Source organism: Mobula birostris, chromosome 28 (genome assembly GCF_030028105.1).
Source record: "Mobula birostris isolate sMobBir1 chromosome 28, sMobBir1.hap1, whole genome shotgun sequence".
NCBI lineage: Eukaryota > Metazoa > Chordata > Chondrichthyes > Myliobatiformes > Myliobatidae > Mobula > Mobula birostris.
In genome coordinates, this window is record NC_092397.1 from 28,611,750 (window position 1) to 28,636,003 (window position 24,254).

A 24,254-nucleotide genomic window follows, 5' to 3' on the forward strand; every position below is an offset into this window, starting at 1 on the left:
CCACTCTCTGTTTTATGCCGATAAGCCAGTGCTCCACCCATTGGCAACTAGAACCAGGGACCAGTATTTCATGATTTGAGCAAAAGATCAGAAGATTCTTTTCTGAATCTTAATGCACCCTCAGACATTGGAATTGATTAACTGACAGGTTTTTTGGATCATATCCTTGTATGCTTTTAAGGGAAAGAGAGGGGGATAGTTTATAAGGAGGGGGTGAAATGTTCCTGTGGGCAGACAGGAACATGGAGTTTAATGTTGAAACAGGACAGTCGTGACCTTATTAAATGACAGAGCAGGTGGGAGTTGCTGAGTGGGGACCCCTGCTCCTCATTTGGATGTGGGTGTGAGCCTGTGGTGTGCTGACCAGGACTGTACACAGAGATCCAGCCGTGACCCCACTTGTGTCTATACAATTCCACCAGAGCTCCCTCCCCTGCCATTCTGTATCTTCAGCCAACAAAAGCAAGCCTCTCATCCACCTTTTAAACCCATCGAATGCTCCGTCCTTCTAACCTGAGGAATCATTCCACATGCTCTCCCTCTGACCCTCTATTCTTCTCCATATTCCACAATGTACCGTCTGTCTCCTGGCCTTTTTGGGCTCCCCATCTGCATTACCTCACCTCACAGATTAAATTCCACCTGCCTATCTGTCCAGTCCACTGATACCTTCCTGTAGTCCTCAGCTTTCCCCCGCACTCTCACCCACATGGCCAACTACACTGGACAACAAATATTTTGCTTCCTGATTACTTTTAGGTACGTATATCTTATGGATTTGGACTGCTGATATTGAAAATCACTATGAAATGTCCCTATCACACACCATCTCTTTGAAATTGCCTATATTTTTATATTTCAATTCATAATCCAAGTCAGATTATTTGATGCCAAGATTAAGGGAGGCATTTGTGCTGGTCCACAAATCAAGCAGGCCAGCAATAACAGGCAATTCAAAGAACTTCTATTGGGACCAGAGAAAATCGCATGGAATGCATTCAAGGAAGTTGTTGAAAATGTTCAATATTTTCCCAGGGACCAGGGAAATATTGACCAGCTGTGTTTCACTGTAACTGTTGTAATGGAAATGTGTGTCTGGGTCCTGGGCTCAGTGTGGGACTGAATGTCTCTGCTGTCTGAGACTGTGGAACAAATGAGCTGTCAGTATCTCTGTGCTCAGTAACACACCTTGTGGGTGAGAGATGGAGCCACTGTTCTGTTCATTGAGCCTTGCCAAGAGGGGACATTGGCGTACATTGAAGTCTTTCCTGCAGGTAGGAGAAGGAAAGTGAAAGAGGTAAAAGGCAGACACGGTGTGAAGCGACTGGTGCAGCCAGTGCCAGTGTGTGAGGCCACTCACAAGCTGCAGCTCTCAGCTTCTTCTGAGCAGCAGATGGAGGAGGCTCCAAACCAAGGAAGAGACGGACAAACCCCACCACTTCCCGGTATGGATCCGGGAGTGGAACAGAGGGATGGACACAACATTCTTTACCCATGGGATTCACCACTCGGAGCACTCACTGTCCAGCAACAACAGACATTGGGAAGTGGGCTAATGGGAAACCGTCTTCCCATGGTCAGGGGAGAGGAAGCAGCAATTATAGTCAGCAGCAACTTCTTCCCACTCCGCCACACTCGCCGTGGCCCAATCCCAGCGCAGGAATTAATTCTCACTCCACATTCAAGCTACAGGACCTAGGCCTCTGCAACTGGATCCATGACTTCCTAACCGGAATACCACAATCTGTGCGGATTGGAATAACATTTCCACCTCACTGACAATTAACACTGACACTCCACAGAGCTGTGTCTTTATCTCACAGCTCTACTGTCTCTACACCCACAACTGTGTGGCTAGGCATCGCTCAAACAGCATTTATAGATTTGCTGATGATACAACCACTGTTTGCAGAATTTCAGATGGTGACAATAAATCATAAATTAGGGTGAACTACCAGTTAGTGGAGTGTTGCTGCAGCAACAATCTTGCACTCAACATCAGCAAGATCAAAACGCTGCTTGTGGACTTCAGGAAAGGTGAGATGAAGGAACACAAACCAATCCTCATCAAGGAATCAGAAGTGGAGAGAGTGGACAATTGCAAGTTCCTGGGTGTCAGCATCTCTGAGGATCTAACCCGGATGCAACATATGATGCAGTTATGAAGAAGGCAAGACAGCGGCTATATTTCATTAGGAGTTGGAGGAGATTTGGTTTGTCAAATACACTAAATAAACTTCCAGAAACGTAGAGTGGAGATCATTCTGACTGGCTGCATCTCCATCTGGTATGGGGGGGGGGGGGGCGGGCTTCTGAACGAGATCAAAATAAATAGCAAAAACTTGTAAAACTGGTCAACTCTACCATGGGTCCAGGCTCGGTAGTACACAACATCTTCAAGGAGCGGTGCCTCAGGAAGGCACCGATCATCATTGAGGATCGCCACCACCCAGAACGTGCCCTTTTCACACTGTTACCATCGGGAAGGAGGGAGAGAATGCTGAAGGCACACACTCGGTGATTCAGGAACAGTTTCTTCCCCTCTGACACCCAAATTCTGAATTCTCAATGGGCATTGAACCCAAGAGCACTACCTAACTACTTTTGCTTTTAATTTATGTTTTAATTCTTGTTTAACTACATATTTTAACTTAAATATTGAATACTTAATGTAACTCAGTTTTTTCTCTATATTTATTTATCATGGATGTCATTGTACTGCTGCTGTAAAGTTAACAAATGTCACGACGTATGCTGGTAATATTAAATCTGATTCTGATTAAGTTGCTAATTGAGTCTGCCTCATCCTCTCCAGCAACAACCTCCATTGCCCTCACTCCAGAATCGATACCATTCGCTCAGCAACACACGCACAATTCTGGAGGAACTCAGCAGGCCGGGCAGCATTAATGTAAAAGAGTACATCTTTGGCATCTTAAGCCAAGATCCTATGCTTATGAGTAAAAATAAAACACATATACTGATTTAGAATAGTCCAAACACCATTCTCCCATTGTTGATAATGCTGTTTGTCCAAGACCTTCCCACATAGGAACTATTACAACCCCTTTTCCACAAAGCCCCATCATCAGCATAGAAAGCCAAACTGAACTCAGGCCCAAGACCATTAAAAAGTAGAATTAACTATCAGATTAAACAATATTAAACTGATAACATTATACTGGGGAGGGAGGCACATTATCTTCTGCAAACTCTGATGACCCACCCTCACTGAAAATGATTCCCCTAAAAAATGATACCCATTTGCAAAACCAACGCCAACACCAAGCTTAATGAGTGTAATAAAAATCCTCTCCCTCCATTGCATGTCATAAAATGATTTCAATGTCCAAAAGCACTGCAACTACCGATTCTTTCAGTGTAAAAGGATTTCCAGATATCATTCCCAGTAGTACAAGGGCGTCATAGATCTCCCTTTGCGAAACCCACATCGGTAGTGACGAAGTAATTCTCTCTTATCCAAAACAATCATCAGCCTAATTACTATCATTTTCACCATTATTTTACACAACGAGGAAGTGAGACAACAGGCCTGTAGAAACTGGACAGCATCGGATCCCACCCAGGTTTTACAACAGGCTTCACCACAGACCTTTTCCAGTCTCCTGGGAACATTCTTTGCTTCCAGATCTTCTTATAAAACTCAAACAACTTCTTTTAGACTGCCTCAGGCAGATACTGGAGTACAGTATATGATAGTTTCCCATATCCTGTCCTGGTCTATAGTACATGCCTTACTGGTGGCAAATTTCCATTCAGCCAATGTAAAGTCATCATCCATGGCAATCTCAAATGCCTCTTGTTTCTCACAAATCTTCCCACTGTCCACCAAGAGGCTCTCTCTTCTCTTAAAACACTCATCCCCTATATTGTCTAGACTATGTGTGTTTGCAAACGTGTTTCTCAAACACTTTGCCTTTTCGTTGTCCTTTGCATCAAATGTCCGTTCTCCACTAATACTGGAATCTAGTTATAACCTCTGACACCATTCATTTTCTTCAGCATTCTCCACACCACCGTCAGAGGATCATGGGACGGGAAGCCTTGGGAGAAAGAAAGAGGGAGGGGGATTCCCAGAGGATAGGCAAGGAGTATAGTGAGAGGGACAGAAGGAGAAAAAGAGAGAAAGATATAATAATAATAATAATAATAATAATAATAATAATAAATAAATAAATAAATAAATAAATAAATAAATAACTAACTAACTAACTAACTAACTAACTAACTAACTAACTAACTAACTAACTAACTAACTAACTAACTAACTAACTAACGGGTGGGTGGCCCCATGATCCTCTCATATCCCTTTTGCCAGTCAACTGTCCAGCTCTTGGCTTCATCCCTCCCCCTCCTGTCTTCTCCTATAATTTTGGGTCTCCCCCTCCCCCTGCCACTTTCAAACCTCTTACTATCTCTTCTTTCAGTTAGTCCTGACAAACGGGCTCAGCCCGAAAGGTCGACTGTACCTCTTCCTATACATGCTGCCTGACCTGCTGCGTTCAGCAGTAATTTATTATGTGGGTTGTATAACTCCGGTCTGTTGGGGATGGCGACATTAATTTACCGGAATAAAACTTGCAGCAGAGTGAGGAATGATCCGACAGAAAGCAGCTCGGGGACTGGTCGAATCACATGGAACTATGGGAGACGCCTCACTACTCGGATGCTTTGCCACGTCATTGAGCGATGGTGGTATAGTGGTGAGCATAGCTGCCTTCCAAGCAGTTGACCCGGGTTCGATTCCCGGCCATCGCAGATTGTACAGTTTTAGACTACATAACATATAAACCTTTGACATAGACACGATCCACGCAGAACTCTAAGGGCCATCACGCTAATTCACGCTGTGAGTGTAAATTGATTCATTAATTATCATTCACTGGTCATGAATCAGAGTTGGAATTAATATCCCTCGAGAGTTTCTCGTTAAATCCTGTTCTGACTCTATTCCAGATTCTACAAGAATGGACACTTCACAGGAAGGATCGGCAGGATTTGTAAAGTGTTGCCTGATTAAAGTGTTTGAGCTTGTTTGCCTTCATTGGAATATCAGAGCCTGAGAGGAAACTTGACCGAATTATCAGAATCAGAATCCTTTGTTATCGCCAAGTATGTGACACATACAGGGAATTTGATGCCGGTTTCCCTGAGCTCTCGCTGTACAGAATCAAAAAGCAAACAAAACAATAGTGTAAATAACCTTGAACTATATACAATGAGGTACTGTGTACCAGAGTATGTACAGGTGGACTTCGTTTATGATAGACTAAAATTCAAGTGTTCATAAGACTGATGGCAGACGGAAAGAAACTGTTCCTGTACCTACGGGTCCTGGCATACAGTGATCTAAAGCGCCTACCAGAAGGAAGGAGTTGGAACAGGTGATGTCCAGGGTGTGGTGGGTCTACAGTGATGCTGTTTGCTCGCTTCCTGACTCGATGAGAGACATAGACTGGGCAGATAGTCAGAATTGGTTTCCCAGGGTAGGGGTTTGAAATTCCAGCGGCAATGAATTTAAGGTAGGAGAGAGTTTAAAGATATGCGGGTCACGGTTTCAGACAGAGTGGGGTGGGTGCTTGGAACGGGCTGTCAGGTTCAGAGACGGAAGATATACAATGTGTTTAGATAGGCATATGAATATGTTAGTGTAGAGCGACATCGATAGAGGCACAAAGAGAAAATCTACAGATGATGGAAATCCAAGCAACACAGAAAATGTTGGAGGAACTCAGCAGGCCAGGCAGCATCTGTGGGAAAAATACAGTCGACGTTTCGGGCCGAGTCCCTTCATCCGGACTGGAGCAAAAACCGATGAGGAGTCAGAGTTAGACGGTGAGGGGAGGAAGAAACACGAGGTGATATTTGAAACCGGTGGGGGTGGGGAGGTGGCTGGTAAATTAAAGACCTGAAACTTTGGTTGGTGAAAGAGACACTGGGCTGGAGAACAGGGAAGGAGAGGAGGCCATGGAAGAAAGAAAAGGGGGAGGAACACCAGAGGGAGGTGATGGGCAGGTAACAGATAAGGTCAGAGAGAGAAAAGAGAATGGGGCTTCGTGAAGGAGGGCGCATTACCGGAAGTTTGAGAAATCGATGTTCATGCCATCAGGTTGGAAGCTACCCAGATGGAATATAATGTTTTGGTCTTCCACCCTGAGTGTGGCTTCATCGCGACAATACTGGAGGCCATGGGCTGCCATGTCGGAATTGGAATGGGAAGTGGAATTAAAATGGGTGGCCACTGGGAGATCGCTCTTGTTCTGGTGGAGGGAGTGTAGGTGCTCGGCGATGTAGTCTCCTAATCCGTATCGAGTCTCACCGATATACATGAGGCTACACCAGGAGCACTGGATACAGTAGATGACCCTAAAAGACTCACAGCTGAAGTGTCGCCTTACCTGGAAGGATTGCTTGGGGCCCTGAATGGTACTGAGGGAGGATGTGTAGGGACAGGTGTAACACTTGTTTCACTTGCAAGGATAAGTGCCAGGAGAGAGATCAGTGGGAGGGACGGACACACATGGGATTCACATGGGATCCCTGCAGAGAGCAGAACGTAGAGGGGGGAGAGAAAGATGTGTTTGGTGGTGGGATCCCGCCGGAGATGGCGGGAATTACAGAGAATTGTGTGCTGGAGGCGGAGGCTGGGGTGGGTGAGGTAGGTGAGGACAAGACAAACCCTCTCCCTGGGGGAGCGAGCGAGGATGCGGTAGGGGCAGACGTGAGCAAAATGGAAGAGATTCTGTTGAGAGCTGCTGTCATGGTGGAGGAACGGAAGCCCCTTTCTTTGAAAAAAGACGAATTTCTCCTTTGCTGTTGAATGAAAGGACTTATCCTGAAGGCAGATGCAGCGGAGACGGAGGAATTGAGAGAAGGGGCGGGCATTTTTACATGTAATGGGGTGCGAAGCGGTATAGTCCAGGTAGCTGAGAGAGTCTGTGTGGTTATAATAGACATCAGTAGACAAGCTGTCTTCAGAGATAGAGACAGAGAGATGGAGAAAACGGAGGGAGTTGTCGGATATGGGACAGGTAAACTTTTGGGCAGGGCGGAAGTTGCAGGCAAAGCTGATGAAGTGGACGAGTTCCACATGGATGCAGAAAGAGGTAGCAATGCCGTCATTTACATAGTGTAGGGAAAGTTAGGGAGCGACACCAGTGTAGGCTGGGAACATAGACTGTTCCACGTAGCCGACACACAGGCAGGCACAGCTGGGACCCATGCCGGTGTCCATGGCTCACCTTGTGTTGAAAGGAAGTGGGAGGACAAGTTCCGCCAGACGGAGATGAATGGTGGTGGAGGAGAGCTGGTTGGGTCTGGTTTCCCGATGGAAGCGGAGAGATTTGAGACCTTCCTGGTGCGGGGGTGGGTGGTTTGGGGTGTATAGGGTGTATGGGGTGCGGGGGTGGGTGGTTGAGACCTTCCTGGTGCGGGGGTGTATAGGGATTGGACATCCATAATGAAAATAAAATGATCGGGGACCTATATGGGATGAAAACAATTAAACTCCAACTGAATGATCCAAAATTAAATCAAAACCACGACATTAGACCCGGCAAGTCCGTTAGTTCTAAGGATGTCGCTCGAGGAAATATACACTTATGGTCAAAGAGAATGGTGAAGGAGTATGTAACTTACACACTCCTGACAAAAATATACCATGCGCCCCGGGTACTGTACTCTCTCTTTCCCCTTCTTCTATCCGGCTGAAGGTACAGGACAGCACGTACTACAGGCTCGTGGATAGCTTCAACTCCGCCGTTATGTCTATTGGATGGTGCCCGAGTCGATAAGATGGAGTCTTGACCTCACAATCTACCCGTTATGATGCGGCACCTGATTGTTTACCCGCACTGTGCTGTCTCTGTCGCAGTTACATTTCATTCTGCATTCTGTTATTGCTTAACATTGTTCTTTCTCAATACGCTGTGTAATGATTTGATCTCTAGGAATAGTGTGAAAGAGAAGCTTTCAGAAAATATTTTAATTCCCACTGAAGTTAATGCGGCAGTCGCAGGGTCTCCGGACAGCACAGCGTTACCCAGCTGGCAATAAAACGCGCCGCAAAAACTGCCGGGTTACCTCCGTCCCTGGGTGGGCTCGGACCACCAACCTTTCGGTTAACAGCCGAACGCGCTGACCGATTGCGCCACAGAGACAAACTGGAAAAGGAGACTATGAATGGTCTATTCCGGGGTTGGAAGATGGTGACTAACAATCGATCAACACACATCAAAGTTGCTGGTGAACGCAGCAGGCCAGGCAGCATCTCTAGGAAGAGGTACAGTCGACGTTTCAGTCCCAGACCCTTCGTCAGGACTAACTGACGAAGAGTGGTAAGAGATTTGAAAGTGGGAGGGGGAGATCCAAAATGATAGGAGAAGACAGGAGGGGGAGGGATGGAGCCAAGAGCTGGACAGGTGATAGGCAAAAGGGATACGAGAGGATCATGGGACAGGATGTCCGGGGAGAAAGACGGGGGGGGGGAGGGGAACCAGAGGATGGGCAAGGAGTATAGTCAGAGGGACAGAGGGAGAAAAGGAAGAGTGAGAGAAAGAATGTGTGTGTAAAAATAAATAACGGATGGGGTACAAGGGGGAGGTGGGGCATTAGCGAAAGTTAGAGAAGTCGATGTTCATGCCATCAGGTTGGAGGCTACCCAGACGGAATATAAGGTGTTGTTCCTCCAACCTGAGTGTGGCTTCATCTTTACAGTAGCGGAGGCCGTGGATAGACATATCAGAATGGGAATGGGACGTGGAATTAAAATGTGTGGTCACTGGGAGATCCTGCTTTCTCTGGCGGACAGACCGTAGGTGTTCAGCAAAGCGGTCTCCCAGTCTGTGTTGGGTCTCGCCAATATATAGAAGGCCACATCGGGAGCACCGGACGCAGTATATCACCCCAGCCGACTCACAGGTGAAGTGTCTCCTCACCCGGAAGGACTGTTTGGGGCCCTGAATGGTGTTAAGGGAGGAAGTGTAAGGGCATGTGTAGCACTTGTTCCGCTTACAAGGATAAGTGCCAGGAGGGTGATCAGTGGGGAGGGATGGTGGGGACGAATGGACAAGGGAGTCGCGTAGGAAGCGATCCCTGCGGAAAGCAGAAAGAGGTGGGGAGGGAAAGATGTGCTTAGTGGTGGAATCCCGTTGGAGGTGGCGGAAGTTACGGAGAATAATATGTTGGACCCGGAGGCTGGTGGGGTGGTAGGTGAGGACCAGGGGAACCCTATTCCTAGTGGGGTGGCGGGAGGATGGAGTGAGAATCTCCCCCTCCCCCTCCCACTTTCAAATCTCTTACCACTCTTCCTTCAGTTAGTCCTGACGAAGGGTCTCGGCCTGAAACGTCGACTGTACCTCTTCCTAGAGATGCTGCCTGGCCTGCTGCGTTCACCAGCAACTTTGATCTGTGTTGCTTGAATTTCCAGCATCTGCAGAATTCCTGTTGTTGCGTTTCTAAGACTAATAATCGATGTTGTGAAGCGGCATTTCACATATCACAATCACAACATTGGAATTAAACTTGAACTTCCACCAACGGCAGCTGACACCGCGGCTTACCCGGAATCCCAAAGGCTGTAATAAAAGGATAGTAAACGTCTTCTATTCGCCAGATGACTGGATACACCATTTCAGTGAGAGTCTGTGATTTCTCTTGTTCCCGAATTCACAGCTCCGTTAGACACTCTGAGCTGATGCATTAAAAACGGCCTCGATTCAAACGGAGTCTCAATCTCCAGCGATACGGTCAAACACGTCACTAATTGTCTTAGTGACGAGCACGTGAACAAACACTTTAATTAAACACCATTGTCTCTGATGTAAACATTGGACGATTGAAGACCAATATATCACAATTCTTGGGCATTACTTCAGCAGAGTCTTTGGTGGCAATGAGGCCGGTAGATTTAATTTTAAACTCGACATTTGTCACGGAAGAGCTACTTTTTACAGATTTCATTGTTTATTGTTTGATCATTATTGCGCTACAAATGGAGACCAGCACCCCTGAACGACGCATATCTCGTGTCCCTCAGTGCTGTCCTTCAGTCCTGCAACTCCCTCCTGGTCGCACACACAAACAGTCTGGAAACACAGATACGAAGAAAAATACAACAGAGAAAACAAGGTCGGGATAGAAAGCGTCAAATAACGACGTTCTTGATGTACAAACACGAGAAAATGTGCAGATGCTGCAAATACAAGGCAATACCCAGACAGTCCGCTGAGTTCTTGCAGCATTTTGTCTGTGATATTGCTGATAAAACAGATTTTATGAGCATCTCAAATCTGACAAAGGTCAAAGGAAATTGTCTTGAGCCGGAGGGCGGTGAGTCTGTGGAATTCTTTGCTGTCGACGGCGATGGAGCCCGAGTCACTTGGTATGCTTAACGCGGAGGGTGGTAGTTACTTGCTCAGTAAGGAAGTCAAAGACTGTGGAGAGAAGGCGTGAGAATGGAGTCGATGAAGATAATAATTCAGCCAAGATGGAATGGGGCAGACTGACTCTGCTGCCTTCTCTTACGGTCTTATGACCGTATCCCATCAGCGCCTGGGTTCAAGTGTACAGAGTTGTTCGCACTTCTGTTGTTTATGTTTCCTCAAAGTCGTATTTATTGTTCTGTGTTTATCAGTCTGCATTTCACGGGTGGTGTAGAAAACTGCACAAAACACAGCGTGATATAATCATTTGCAGGTTGACTGTGTGGTTAAGAAGACATACGATTGTATTTAACTTCATCAACCGTGGGACTGAGTTCAGGAGCCGACAGGTAATGTTACAGCGATATAGGACCCTGATCAGACCCCACTTGGAGTACTGTGCTCAGTTCTGGTCACCTCACTACAGGAAGGATGTGGAAAGTATAGAAAGGGTGCAGAGGAGATTTACAGGGATGTTGCCTGGATTGCCGAGCGTGCTTTATGAGAATAAAAGCATAGAGACATAGAAAACCTACAGCACAATACAGGCCGTTCGGTCCACAAAGCTGTGCCGAACATGTCCCTACCTTAGAAATGACGAGGCTTACCTATAGCCCACTATTTTTCTAAGCTTCATGTACCTATCCAAAAGTCTCTTAAAAGACCCTGTCGTATCCGCCTCCACCACCTTTGGCGGCAGCCCATTGCACGCATTCACCAATCTCTGAGTAAAAACCTTACCGCTTCATCTCCTCTGTACCTACACCCCAGCACCTTAAACCTGTGTCCTCTTGTGGCAACCATTTCAGCCCTAGGAAAATACCTCTGACTATCCACATTATCAATGTCTCTCATCACCTTATCCACCTCTATCAGGTCACCTCTCATCCTCCGTCGCTCCAAGGTAAAAAGGCCGAGTTCATTAAACCTATTCTCATAAGACATGATCCCCAAGACATGCTTTGAGGGTCCGATGGAGTCAGACCCCAAGATCCTTCTGATCCTCCACATTGCCAAGAGTCTTACCATTAATACTATATTCTTCCATCATATTTAACCTATCAAAATGAACCACTTCACACTTATAACTTAAAGATTGAGTGAACTCGACCTTTTCTCCTTGGAGCGACGGGGGATGAGAGGTGACCTGATAGAGGTGTATAAGATGATAAGAGGCATTGATCGTGTGGATAGTCAGAGTCTTTTTCCCAGGGTTGAAATGGCTCACACCGTTTTAAGGTGTTTGGAAGTAGGTACAGATGAGAAGTCAGGAGTAAGTTTTCTTTACGCAGAGTGTGGTAAGTGCGTGGAATTGGCTGTCGGCGACGGTGGTGGAGCCTGATGCATTAGGGTATTTTAATGGACTCTCGGATAGGTACATGGTGCTTAGAAAATAGAGGGCTATGGGTCACCCGAGGTAATTTCAAAAGTCAGTCCATGTTCGGCACAGCATTTAGGGGCCGAATGACCTGTATTGTGCTGCAGGCTTTCTATGTTTCAATGTTTCTATATATAGAAAGTTAACAGAACTGTTAGAGCGGGCATCAGAAGCTGGAAATAGGAGGTAGTAATAGAGGACAAATAAATGGCGGACGAAATTATTAGGTATTATGCGTCCGTCTGTTATGTTGAGGATACAAGCAGTATGCCAGAAATTCGAGAGGGGTAAGGGATGTAAGTGAGTGTAGTTGCTATTATTAAGGAGAAGGTGTTTGGAAGCTGAAAGACCGCAAGGTCACCTGACCAGATGGACTGCACCGCGGGTTTCTGAAAGGAGATAACGAGATCATGGAAGAGTTAATAGTGATCTTTCAGGAATCACGGGCTTCTGAAATGGTTCAGAGAAATAGAAAATTGTTAATCTGATTTTGTTCTTCTCGACAGAAGGGAAGCAAAATACAGAACACTACAGGCCGGTTATCAGGGCTGTTCTGGTTGGGAAAATGCTGGAGTCCATGAGGTGTCTGGGTACGTGGAGACACCTGTTAAAATAGGCCGGCCTACATGGTTTCTTTCAGGGGAAATCTTGCCTGATTAATCTGCTGGAATTAATTCGGGAAATAACAGGCAAGATGGACAAAGGAGCATCAGTGGATGTTGTTTACTTGGATTTTAAAAGGCATTTGTCAAGGGCCGCAGATAAAGTTGCTAAACAATATTAGAGCCTACGGCATTACAGGAAAGATCCGAGCATCTGCCGCCAACATGGACTGGACTGCTTTCCTATTGAGCCGTACTTCTTCAGAATTGGACCCGACTCCCGATCTTGTGGCTCTGTGATTATGCAAAGGAATAGGATTATTCCAGAGAGTATCGGCCAACATTCATTAGGCTCTCCTGACCGGACAAACCTTATGATCCTCTGCCCCATTACCTCGGTCGTTAAAGGTATCTTTCCTGAGGCAGGCAGGAGAGCGGGTTTGTTTGAGTCTATCTTCCTCAGACGGCGATAGAAGCCACAGGAGGAAAGAGTCTACTTCGGGTTAATTCAGCTGCAGCTCAGCCGCTGTCCATTGATATTTATGCCGAAGAACTGCCAGGAAACAAAGAGAAAGAACGCGGAAGAGACACGGTGGAAGAATGATTCCGGGAATGAGAGGGTTAACATATGAGCAGCGTTTATCCGCTCTTGGACTGTATTCCTTGGAGTTTAGAAGAATGAGGGGAGACCTCATAGAAACATTTCGAATGTTGAAAAGTATGGACAGAGTGGATGTGGCAAAGTTGTTTCCCATGATGGGGGAGTCTAGTACTAGAGGGCATGACATAAGGATTGAAGGGCGCCCATTCAGAACAGAAATGCGAAGATTTTTTTTATGTCAGAGGGTGGTGAATCTATGGAACTTGTTGCCACGGGCAGCAATGGAGGGCAAGTCAGTGGGCGTATTTAAGGCAGAGATTGATAGATATCTGAGTAGCCAGGGCATCAAAGGTTATGGTGAGAAAGCAGGGGAGTGGGACTAAATGGGGGAATGGATCAGCTCATGATAAAATGGCGGAGCAGACCCGATGGGCCGAATGGCTGACTTCTGCTCCTTTGTCTTATGCTCTTATGGTTTTATGAACAGAATGTGTGACAGCAGGGCCACTGAAACTAGGTTCAGTAAATAATGTGAAACACATTCATTGCTGATATGTCGGGAACGAGGTCTCCGAATGCGTCGGAGGACAGACAGCACAGAGATAATATCAGGAGGGGGCAGGGTTATAGCAAATACGAGATGAAAAGCAGAGAGAAAGGAGCGAAATAAATCAACAAAGAACAGTTAATAAAGGAAACACTTATAAAGGAAACCCTCTATTGGAGCTTAGAAAAATAGAGGGCAATGGGTAACCGTAGGTAATTATTAAGATAACGACATGTTCGGCACAGCTTTGTGGGCCGAAGGGCCTGTATTGTACTGTAGGTTTTCTGTGTTTCTATGAAACGATGTGACGTCAGCAAAGAATCGACAAATGAAAATGAAGAGAAGAATGAGCAACGTCCACAACGGAGCAGCGCGTCACCACGTTCAGACAACAGCAGAGAGGCGCAGCGGCAGCGTGCTGGGCCCATGGGCGTCCATTCGGCCGATGGATTGACGATTGTTTTCATGGAGAGCTTTGGAGGTGACGGAGGTCATATCAAATTAACCCGGGCCTATCAGGATAGTCGAAAACTGTCCTGACGTGTGTAAACTTAGAGAGCATCACATGGAGAACGTTATGCGGATGTTTTTGGAAACTGGAACCCATGCCTGAGTGACTGGTGAGGCAGGTACACTCACAACATTAGAGAATTGTCTGGGCGACCACCTGAATCATCAAGACACTGAAGACAATAGCTAGTAAGCGAGCTCTTTTCTGGTGTGATTGGTAGTTGATTGTCAACACGGACATTGTGGGCCGAAAGGCTTGTTTTAGGGTCTCATGATTCTGTGAATCTATATTACATTTGTGTATCACAATAAAGAGTTTTATTTACTCTAGTAATGAGGGAGGGGGCTGAGAGAGATCCCATTGTGTATAAATAGACAGAGTGGGTGGTGAGCAGACTGACACCACTCAGTGTGAACACATCATCCGACATGTTTTGATGTGTCCTAGTTGGCTGTGGCAATCTGAGTTGGAGTGCGAGCAGGAAGCTGCACGGATCAGTTCACTGTGAAAATGCGAGGGACAGCACTTCAGTCCTTGATCCACCGGCCACCCCAAGGTGAATAATAATTTTACACTCACCCGTCGATTTAAGTAACTTCGGGAATTCGTACGCGGATTGTCAGGGTTGAACCACTCGGACGCTAGAAGTGTATGACTGTGGTTCGAGCTGTTTTCTGAACGTGGTCACTGTGATTCCTCACTCTGGTGCAGTTCCTGTTATATCCGGTTGAGGTCGCCATCCTCCGACAGACCGGAGATACACAACACCCAGTGTTTCAATGAAGTGGGAGTGATTGATTCAGAATTCGATTCGCTACATATCGTTTCCCGCCTGTCGCATTAAAAAAGCAGAAATATAAATATATAACTGTGATTAAAAATGTTGATTCCAACAACACGGATTTGGGCTCGAATGAGAGCAGTTCCTTTCGCTAATCCTTGAACACAACAGGTGACTGAATCGCTGGAGCAAACTGAGACACTGCTGTGGGAGGGACACGAGTGAAAGGCTCCAGTATTACAGCTGAGAAACATCAAGGTAATTCTGTTCACCCTCCTGTACTCTTAAATGTGCATGACATGAGCTATTAACTACAATTCCTCGTTAGTATAGTGGTTAGTATCCCCGCCTGTCACGCGGGAGACGGGGTTCAATTCCCCGGCGGGGAGAGATGAATTTTACTACATTATTCAACGGGAATATTGAATTCAAAAGACAAATAAAAGCGGACAAAGAATTTGTGTTTGCGCTATCCAGTTCATTGGGCATTGAGAAGGATGGAATTGCTCGGGCTGCTGTGATCCTTCCGAGAAGAAAGTGGTGTTATTGTCAACCTCTTTCCTCAAGAATCCCCTGAGAATCTATATCTCAGCACCGTTCTTTGTTACTTGTTCGTTGTTACACAGAGTCCATCATTCCGGGCATATTAATCAGGGGCTTCTGTTGTCAACTTTCAATTCCCGCATGGTCCCACCACAGTAGTAAGGTAACTAACTAATATCAGACCAGACGAAGGGTGCCGGTCGGAAACGTCGACTGTTTACTCTTTTCCATCGATTTACTTGGTCTGCTAAGTTCCTTCAGCATTTTGTGTGTGTTGCTTGGATTTCCAGCATCTGCAGATTTCTCTTCTTTGTGACCAATATTAAGTGTCACCCTGGAACACATCGATTGCATCCTCATCTTGTTTTGGTGTGCAAAATGGCTCCAATCCCCTGCTGTGCAAAGGGAAACTCTGCTCTTCAAAGACCTTTCTTCCCTGGGTTGACTGCACACTATCTGTGAACTATCCTTGTCAAGGCGCTACATTAACTTGACTTGCTGTAACATCCACAGTCCCCACTTCCCTTTGCGTCCGGTAAAGGACCACATGAATTGTGGATGCAGCTGAATTGCGCAGAAAATTCGAGTCTCCCCAGTGATCCTGTCATCGTCTGTCTGCAGAGTAGGATTGCTGATCGATAGGAGGCAGCTGTCCTTCGGGTCCTCTCTCCACAGAGTGCTCTCATTAATAAACAAACAAGTTTCAACACCAGCAAGAATATAAACCCACTTGCCCACTGTGCACTGGAGTTGCACAAACTTCCTGGCAGAGAATGAGGCTAATCAGAAGGGTTCCAAAGGTGATGATAGAGTCGTATGTAACTCCTGCCCAAACTTCTTCACTTTAACAGCTTCTAACAGGATCTGCACGAATAAAATCAACGATGTTTTGCATTATTTCAGTCCAACAATGACACAAGTTCCTCCCCTCTCGGCCAGCAGGAAGTTTAATGCTGTTCAGATTTGAAAGGCCATGATGCAGCTTGCTGCCACTTTGTTAGAAATGTCTTTGATGACCAGACTTGTATCATGTAGCACTACAGCAGTGTTGTTAGCCGATCACTGCAACACTGGGGTCATTGAATTTTTTGAGGATGTAACTAGTAGACTGGATAGGGGAGAACCAGTGGATGTGGTATATTTGGATTTTCAAAAGACTTTTGACAAGGTCCCACACAGGAGATTAGTGTGCAAACTTAAAGCACACGGTGTTGGGGGTATGGTGTTGATGTGGATAGAGAATTGGTTAGCAGACAGGAAGCAAAGAGTGGGAATAAACGGGACCTTTTCAGAATGGCAGGCAGTGACTAGTGGGGTACTGCAAGGCTCAGTACTGGGACCCCAGTTGTTTACAATTTATATTAATGACTTGGATGAGGGAATTAAATGCAGCATCTCCAAGTTTGCAGATGACACGAAGCTGGGCGGCAGTGTTAGCTGTGAGGAGGATGCTAAGAGGATGCAGGGCGACTTGGATAGATTGGGTGAGTGGGCAAATTCATGGCAGATGCAATTTAATGTGGATAAATGTGAAGTTATCCACTTTGGTGGCAAAAATAGGAAATCAGATTATTATCTGAATGGCGGCCGATTAGGAAAAGGGGAGGTGCAACGAGACCTGGGTGCCATTATACACCAGTCATTGAAAGTGGACATGCAGGTACAGCAGGTGGTGAAAAAGGCGAGTGGTATGCTGGCATTTATAGCAAGAGGATTCGAGTACAGGAGCAGGGAGGTACTACTGCAGTTGTACAAGGCCTTGGTGAGACCACACCTGGAGTATTGTGTGCAGTTTTGGTCCCCTAATCTGAGGAAAGACATCCTTGCCATAGAGGGAGTACAAAGAAGGTTGACCAGATTGATTCCTGGGATGGCAGGACTTTCATATGAAAAAGACTAGATGAACTAGGCTTGTACTCGTTGGAATTTAGAAGATTGAGGGAGGATCTGATTGAAACGTAAAAAATCCTAAAGGGATTGGACAGGCTAGATGCAGGAAGATTGTTCCCGATGTTGGGGAAGTCCAGAACGAGGGGTCACCGTTTGAGGATAAAGGCGAAGCCTTTTAGGACTGAGATTAGGAAAAACATCTTCACACAGACAGTGGTGAATCTGTGGAATTCTCTGCCACAGGAAACAGTTGAGGCCAGTTCATTGGCTATATTTAAGAGGGAGTTAGATATGGCCCTTGTGGCTAGGGGGATCAGAGGGTATGGAGGGAAGGCTGGTGCAGGGTTCTGAGTTGGATGATCAGCCATGATCATAATAAATGGCGGTGCCGGCTTGAAGGGCCGAATGGCCTACTCCTGCACCGATTTTCTGTGTTTTCTATGTTTTCATGATCTCGTCTGGTAGGTCCCCAGAACAGGAACACTAGAATCCAGTTACACTCATCAGTCTCCTTCATGCTTCAATGCTGGCAGGTGTTAGTATTTTCTACTACAGACTCCAAATATCAATAAGTATTTGACAGCTTCTGTTCAGGCCAAAGGCTCAATTTAAAGACAAAGAGGATACTCCTGGCAAACAGCAGTGAGCCTGCCATCCAATATTGTAAGTGCCATTAACAGAAGTTACAGGATTACTGGTGACATGGACATTGCACGTACTGTTACCTAAATCTGATCCTATTACCCCGTAGTTGCAGTAACAGACTTCACCCTCATCCTCATGAAGCAGCTTCAGAGCTGAGGATTTATGCAGTCCATGATGAGATGTTTATTGCCATCGTTGAAAGCAGTTCCATTGGCAAGTGTGATTTCTCTGGGCAGTGCGGTCCAGTGCTCCCTTCACAGCTCTAATCTTCTTATCAAAGTGGTAAACAGAAACAAACTCAGTACAATTGAGGGGTAGAGACCGCACTGTTAACCCACCTTCCGAATGTCTGGGCCCCCTACAGCACACTCAACAACTCGACCAACATGCATTCATAACTAAGGGTCATGTTGTTTGAGTGGAACAGGAGCTGTGCTGCCTCGCCTGTGACATGAAGCACACAAACCACATACCCACTAACATTTCTCCCAGTATCGGATCAGGAGAAGAAGCTGTCAATGCCAAACATTGACGTACCAGCTTACATCTGGTGCTATCTTACAATGGGCAGAATTACAATTGTACAGATTCTACAGTACAGATTGGGAAAGGATAATTTAAAGTAAGCTTCATAGTCTGTGGTGGTGACGGCGATAGAGGCTGAAACTGACTGTTATCAAAGTTGCCTTGGCGCTGAGGGTATCTTTGAGTTCGGTGGCCAGGCTGTCTCCATCTTTTACCCCTACTGTGTCCACCGCCAACATCCCCATGTTTGTTAAAGTGAATCAAAGAAATGCAAAATCCATACAGTTAGAATAGCTTTTTCTAAACAATGCTATACGCTTTTCAAAACAAAAATAATACCAGTCACAAGTGGGTGACAAGTCAAAAGCATGTAAAGCAGGTAATGTTGAAAGTTAGAGTGAAATTGTAAACAGAAGTTAATCTAGTAATGATCAAAAACAATGTGGTTACTGTCATTTTATTAAATATAAAACAGAATACAAGTTAAAATAACGTTCAAATTAATAAATAATTAATCAAATTAATTAATAAAATAACGGGCAACTGTCACAATATTTTTATACAATGGTCAATATTAATGAGACAGTGGTAGAACAGTCCAGGGAGTCTCCAGTCCTCACACAAATATTATCCATTCCCTTAACAGTTTGAATCTTCCAGTAATCTTTCCCCTTCAGCCCGTAGAATGATTGTATTTCTTACTTTAATGGTGAAAAGATGTATTCTACAACATTGGAAGGAGATTAATGCCCCAACTACGTTTTTTTTTTGTTTTCTCAAACGATACTATCTTTAGATTGGGAAAAAGTCAGAAGTAATCTTTATGATACTTCAGTAGAATTTGAACAGATCTGGAGATCTTTTATTCAACATTTTCATTTAATGTAACTTTTTTTTCTCTTTGATAATATTTACATTTCCTTCTTGGTTTTTAACGGTTATTAATGGAGGTCGGGTTTGAGGACGTGATTGTTTAAGTTGTTTAAGTCTACTTGATACCTAGTTAGCCTATTGCTTTGCTTTGCTTTTTAGGTTAGTTGCACGGTGTTTTTTTTTGGGGGGGGTCTTTTTTGGGGGGTTTTCTTCTCTTTATTGATATATATGGAAAATTGATATATATGGAAAATTAGAAAATTAATATATTAATATTACCTCATTATTTTATAACTAAAATGCACTGTTTGTATTGTTTTTTATGCATTAATATCTCCTGTAAATTTATATCGCAACAATGTATTAGTTTATATATGTTGTACCTTTTGTGTACTAATTCAATAAAAAAAGATTTAAAAAGAAAGAAACAGTTTGAATCACTTGATTTCATCTGGAATTATTGTAAACCACTCAGAATTTTACTTACCTCTTTTCACCTCAGACAAGTAACAGTCTGCATTTTATTTAACCTGGGCTAATTTACTCATCATTTACAATAACATTCATTACGATCGAGTAAATCCGTGAACTTCTGGAATATTTTGCTTGTCTACTTTATAAATTCATTAACGTGCTCATCTGCTTTTTGTGCAATACTGTCTATCATATGTCACTATGGAGTGTGAAGGAAACACTTCAATATAACACACCATTTTAGTTCAAAGTGCATAAAAGTCTCCATATTGCTCATTCTCCCACCGTGCTAGTGAGAGGTTTACACCTGTCTCGGCGAGTACTCAGGAGACACGACTGGGGTGGGCTTTGTTGTAACCGTACCTGTGGGAGGCTGAGGTACAGCAGGTTCCTACTACTTCCTACTCAGACATTGGTACCAGTTGTGTCTTGCTGCACACTGAGGTAGACTCGATTACATTTTCCTGTTCTTTCTGAGTCTTTTTTCTCTAACTTTATTTCATCTTCTTTGCTCTTACTGTGAGAAGCAACCAATTATTTTTGCATTTCGCTCCAGGTGAACACCACAAGGCAGCTGAAAGTTTCCTCACACCTTTCTCCTTATATCTGTACTTCTGCAAGCACTCCCTTCTTCCATTCCACCCACTGCTCAACACACTTCATTCTGTCTGCTCCATAATGTGTGAACACACAGGCCACCGGAGTTCTCTTAGATGTCCAGGACAGTGACTCTCACGTGACCATTCAGACACACAATCAGGGCACTCACTCATACTTCAGAATTCCCTTTCTTTCGTGCATCATGGGGTCAAATCCACCCCAAGGCATATGCATCATGACCAATGGGATTCCATCCCGGAGGTGGCAAATCCTACAAAAGGTAGTGGATTCGGCCTGGTATATCACGGGTGAAACCCTCACAACCACTGAGCACATCTACATGAAACATTGCTGTAGGAAAGCAGCGTCCGTCGTCAAAAATCCTCACCACCCAGGCAATGCTCTTTTCTCACTGCTGCCATCAGGTAGAAGGTACAGGTACCTCAGGACTCACACCACCAGGTTCAAGAACAGTTACTACCCCTCAACCATCAGTGTCCTGAACAAAAGGGGATAGCAACACTTATTTAAGAGCTCTGTTATATTGTTATTTCATACTCGTTATTTATTGTAATTTATCTTTCTTCATTTGCACAGTTTGCTTACAGTTTATCATTCCTCATATTTACAATTCACAGTTACTGTTCTGTAGATTTTGTTAAGAATGCCCACAGAAAAGGACTCTCAGGGTTGTAGAAACATAGAATACCTACAGCACAATGCCGGCCCTTCGGCCCACAAAGTCGTGCCAAACATGTCCTTACCTTAGAACTACCTTGGCTTATCCATAGTCCTCTATTTTTCTAAGCTCCATATATCCATCCAGGAGTCTCTTTAAAAACCCTGTCGTTTCTGCCTCCACCACGGCCGCCGGCAGCCCATTCCACGCACTCACCACTCTCTGCGTAAAAAACTTACCCCTGACATCTCCTCTGTACCTACCTCCAAGCAGGTTGTACAGTATATGGTTTCACGTATGTACTGTCAGAATAAATTGTACTTTGAACTATATGGTGACATATAAATACTATAATAACAACTTCACTTGGGTTTAACTTTTGACTTTGACAGTATTTTTCCGTGACGCTCTTTTTTCACGGAGTGTTCAGTGATCCAGTCACAACGTGTTTTGCCGAAAATTACAAAAGATTATCCACACAAAAATATACAATATACAAACATTAAATATTTCTAAGACCGTGAAGAGTCAAATTAAAATATGAATATTACTGTCTATAACACACCCAATTTCCGTGGGGGTGGGGACACCGATCCCGGAAATCTCCCACTGTCCCCATTCTATTTACAATGTTCGCAAGTTCCCCAGCGGATCCAGTGATTGACAGCTCCCGCCGCCCCTCCGGCACGTGACACAATATGAATACGACAATGGCGAGCTGACGTCACAGAGGGCCCTCCTTCACCGACATCGTTTCCTGGGAAACGGCCCGGTCCGGGGCTGGGCGGTAAATCCGGGATGGACGGGACGGCTCTGCAGAGAAGTGGAGCCGGTCTCTACTTGTTGGGGTTTCGGCTCCGCTGTGGGATCCGCCTCTCCTCTTCCTGCCCGCGGAACAGTGAGTGTCTGTCAGCGCTTCACTGCACCGGCTCTCTGCCTCAGGTACAATATTTAAAACACATTTGCACAGTCACATGGATGGGAAAGGTTGAGAGGGATACGGGCCTAATGCAGGCAGATGGGCCGAGTTCAGGTCGACAACTTGGTCGGCGTGGATGAGTTGTACCGAAGGGACTGTTTCAGTTCTGTATAAACCAGTGACTCTATTTTGGGAGGTTAAACCAGGGCAGGATGTACACAGTGAACGACAGGTTCCGGGGAAGTTTTCATGAACAGAGACTTTATGGGTTTCTGCCCCCCACACCTCCGGCGGCTCATTCGGGATACCAATTATTCTCTGTGTGAAGTATTTACACTTCAGATCCCCTTTTCACTGTGACCTTAAAACTATTCCCTTTAGTTTTAAAAAGCCAGTCAGGATGCTGTCAATCGCGCCCCAAGAGAAAGTTTTTACGATTTGGGTTCCACACCAAATTTCTTCAACCGTCTGAGGTGAAAGATGCGCTGTTGTGCCTTTTCCCCACACAGCCGGTAAGCACAGACCACGTGAGATCCTCGGTGATGTTTATGCCGAGGAGCTTAAAGCTGTTCACCCTCTCAACCCCAGATCCATTGATGTCAATAAATGTCTCCATTCATCCTGTAGTTCACAACCAGCTGCTTTGTTTTTGCGATATTGTCGGAGAGGTTGTTTTCTTGACACCACTGTGTCAGGGTGATGATTTCTTCTCTGTAGGTTGCCTCATAATTATTTGAAATTAGGCCAATCAGTGCAGTGTCGTCAGCAAATGTAATCAGCAGATTGGAGCTGGGGTGGCGACACAGTCATGGGAATACAGAGAGTAGAGAGGGGAGCTCAGTACACAGCCCTGAGGGGCACCTGTGTTGTGGGTCAGAGGGACAGCGGCGAGGGAGCCCACTCTTACCACCTGCCAGCAATCTGACAGGAAGTCCAGGATCCAGCTACAGAAGGCAGGATGAAGGCTGAGGTCTCTAAGCTTCTTGTTGAGGCTGGAGGGAATTATGGAGTTGAATGCTCAAGTGTAGTCCAAGAACAACATTCTGACATAAGCATCCCTCTTCTCCACGGGCAATGTGCAGAGCTGTGACGATTGCATCAGCTGTTGATCAGTTGTGTCAGTAGGCGAATTGGGGGTCCCGTGTTCGTCTCAGCACACTGCAGATGTAGTCCTTGCCCACCGTCTCAAAGCATTTATTTATTATTGAAGTGAGTGCGACAGGAGATTGTGGGATTGAGTTCAAGAGCTGTGAGGTAAAGCCCTTGGTCGGACCCCACTTGGAGATCTGTGTTCAGTTCTGGTCACCTCACTACAGGAAGGATGTGAAGAGGAGTGCAGAGGAGATTTACAAGGATGTTGCCTGGATTGGAGAGCATGCATTGTGAGAATAGGTTGAGTGAACTTGGCCTTTTCTCCATGGAACAATGGAGGATGAGAAGTGACCTGATAGAGGTGTACAAGATGATGAGAGACATTAATCTTGTTGATAGTCAGAGGTCCTTTCCCAGGGCTGAAATGGCTAACACGATGGGGCATAGATTTAAGGTGCCTGGAAATAGGTACTGAGGGGTTGTTAGGGGTAAGTTTTTCACACAGAGTGGTGGATGTGTGGAATGCACTGCTGGCGATGGTGGTGGAAGCGGATAAAATAGCGTTTTTTAAGAGCCTCTTACACAGGTACATGGAGCTTAGAAAAATAGAGGGTTCTGCACTAGTGAAATCCTAGGCAGTTTCAAGAGTAGGTGACATGGTCAGCACAACATTGTGCTGTAGATTTCTATGTGTTCTATGAATAAGTAAATTACAGTCAATAATTTATATGTATATTAAATAGTAAAAATAGTGCAGAAACTGATATAAAATATATGTGTTTTAAAAAGCGAGGTAGTGTCCAAAGCTTCAGTGTCTGTTTAGGAATCGGATGGCAGAGGGGCAGAAACTGATCCTGAATCACTGAGTGTGTGCCATCATTTCCAAAATATCCCCACCACTAATGTAAGAGTCACCAGGGTATAGTTTCCTGTCTTGTCCCTATTGCAGTTCCTAAAAAGGGAAAGAATATTTGTCATTTTCCACTCTTCTGCATCCTGGCCTGTAATTAAAAAAGCATCAGTTTTGAATTTTGTTAAATTTTTCACCATATTTAATCCCTCAACCATCAGGTTTTTGAACCAAAGTTCAAAGTACATTTATTATCAATGTATGTTTATATTCTACAAACTTGAGGTTCGTTCCAAACAGGC

The 24,254-nt window shown here is 45.1% G+C and overlaps 1 non-coding gene across 1 annotated transcript; it reads left to right on the top strand.

Moving 5' to 3' along the window:
- The first annotated feature begins 4,707 nt into the window (after nt 1–4,707).
- On the top strand, nt 4,708–4,779 carry trnag-ucc (transfer RNA glycine (anticodon UCC)). The gene has a single exon. It is a non-coding gene; the product is annotated as a tRNA-Gly (tRNA).
- Nucleotides 4,780–24,254: the final 19,475 nt, after the last annotated feature.